Source organism: Pseudonaja textilis, chromosome Z, assembly GCF_049901715.1.
Source record: "Pseudonaja textilis isolate UNSWEBS1 chromosome Z, rPseTex1.2, whole genome shotgun sequence".
Taxonomy (NCBI): domain Eukaryota; kingdom Metazoa; phylum Chordata; class Lepidosauria; order Squamata; family Elapidae; genus Pseudonaja; species Pseudonaja textilis.
In genome coordinates, this window is record NC_142008.1 from 32,917,264 (window position 1) to 32,919,950 (window position 2,687).

Below are 2,687 nucleotides of genomic sequence, written 5' to 3' on the forward strand. Positions count from 1 at the left end.
TTCCACCCTCCCCCTTCATGGCCATTTTGACTCACCGGCGAGGATGTTCACCTGCCTTGCTTGTTGGTCGGTTGGCTGGCTTGGCATACCTCCGTGATGTGGCCTCTGCGTTTATATCTTCAGCAGATAGTGTCTTTGAAATGGCATGCCGAGTGGTGGTGGTTTACTCCACAATCCCCACACTGTCTATTCCCTTGTTTTCCATCTGGCTTACCAGACTTCACCTTGTGCACCTCTCTGTCATCATCCTCACTTGCTTTGGAGGTGGAGTCACTTCAGTTGGGGTGGCGATCGACCTGGATTTCATGGACCATCCCAGTTCCTTTGATCTGTACTGCCGAGTTGTCCAAGGACTCCGTGGCTCATGCCTCATCAATGGCTTCCTTGAATGAGATGTTCTCCCAGGCCAAGAGTCTCTTCTGTAGTGTTTGGTCTCTCATTCCCAGGACGATTTGGTCTCAGATCATCCCTTCAGTGTCTGGGAACCTGCAGTTATATGCTATCTTCTGTAGTTCAGCTATGAATGTGTTAATTGTCTTCCCTCTTCTGTGTGTAAAATTTGTGTTGGTTTGTCAGGTAGGAGGGAGATGGAGCATAATGTCCCTTGAGTGCCCACTGGAGTTCATCCCAGGATACATTCCGCAGGTCGTCCGATACAAGGGCATCTGCCATTTTGTAAATCTCAGATTTGCAGTAGGTTAGGAATAAGGCTTTTTTCTTTGCATCGGGGGCCTCTTGGAGTCCATTGACTTCCAAGTGCAGATCGAATCGGCCCATGTATGAGGACCATTTCTCCTTTGCTGGATCATAGGGGATCGACATCAGGTGGTGTGCCATGTTGGTCGGCAGGGTTGCGATCATTGTGGTGACTGATAAAATGGCGTCTGAATTCCCACGAGGTGTCCTTTGTTCTCTCCTCAGCTCAGGATCCCATCCTCGTCACCAGTGTTAGATGGGTCTGTGGGAATAAGAGGCAAGACATGGAGCAGGAGCAGGTAAAACTCTTTTATTTGTGTTTTAAGTAAAAAGCCGCTCAGCCGCAGAAGGTGCTGGCTTTTGTAGCTGGTGCTATCCAAAGCTTCAGCCACTGATGGGACTTTATTTCTCCCACCAGTGGCTGGGCCAATGAGTGGAGTCTGCTAGCCGACTCTACTCTATGGCCATATTTGGTAATACTTAACAATATTCATGACAAGTGTAAGAGAAATAAAACCTGGAGAGGGCCTTCTGATCCCTGTGTAGATGGTTTGAAAGTTTGAAAGCTATATATGAAGTGTAAGCCTTCTCACATATGGCATATCACACATTCACTTACACTACTACATTCTGAATATGTGAATAGTACATTAGCCAGACCAATCTTCAAAGATATGTTAAGCATGTGAAGAAATACAGGTTTCTTTTCCTAACTGTACATGCCCTGGAAGTAGACATTTGTAAGATGCTAGACAAGCTGTAACCTATTGCCTCATTGTTTCAGAGATATTTTCTTACCTAAACAGAGAAACTAAATGACCAGTGACAAAAAAATCAGTGAGAACAGGAGCATTTTCCAACTTCTTACCAGTTTGACTTTAACAGGCTGGTCTCCAGAAGTAGATGGAAGAATTTTAGTAGACCAGTTCTGCCCTATCTCTCCAGAGGCCGGGTGGAACCAGCTCCTACTTCAACCTTTGGAAATCAGGTAGACTAGCCCCACCCTAACTCTTCAGAAGCTAGGTATATCAATCCTAATATACCTAGCCTCTGAAGTACTAGGGCAGAACTGGTTGACTAAAATTTTGGACAGTTGCATGGCAGTTCAGCAGCACTGAAGCAACCACAATCTTGCCAAATTTGAATTCTATGGATGCATGAGTCTTGGATTTTGAACACATTTTGTAAGTTAGCTCATTTTAGGTATCTTGGTTTAAAAATTGGTGCTTTAAGGCAACCATTAATTTCACCCAGTTAAAGGTTACAGACATAAGAGTTTCAGTAGTACATAAATGCACCTTTATATGATGAACCTCCACTAAGCATGTTCTTCTTTTTATTCATCACAATCACCTTAACTAATATATTCTGTGCTATGGATTTCAAATTGAACAATAATATTCAAAAGGGAATTTGTTGATTCAAGGGCCAGTCTTCATTAAATGATTAAAACGATGTCCTTTTTCTCAATAATTTATGTAGGGACATTGTAAGTGCTACAAATTTCAAGAAACTAACTAGAAACAAACTTGAAGCAAAAAAAAAGATGTTCTAGGTACTAGTATACACATCATTCTTGACTCTAGTTGGTTATCAGATTTAATCATGAAAGATCTTTCCCATAACATAACTGTTCTCAAAATGATAGCTTTTAATCTTTCTAACAAAGTCCTCAAAGATCCTGGAATGATTTATCCCATATCATTTTCCAGTTAGCCTTCTAACAAATGCATTTTACATATGAAAAATTATGGATGCATCTAAAGCATATGAACTTTCCACAGAGCTCACAATTAGTATAAGAAATAAAGTAGTTTCTATCCAAGATGGATATTCTTATTTCAGTATGTTTACTTCAGACTATACCTAATCCAAAAGCCCTCATTTTATAGTGAAAAATGTTTAATTCAAAACCATAGGGTATGTTAACTTCAGGAGCAAAATTCAATCAATTTAGTGAAATTAATAGATATATGCTGATATACCTTCTT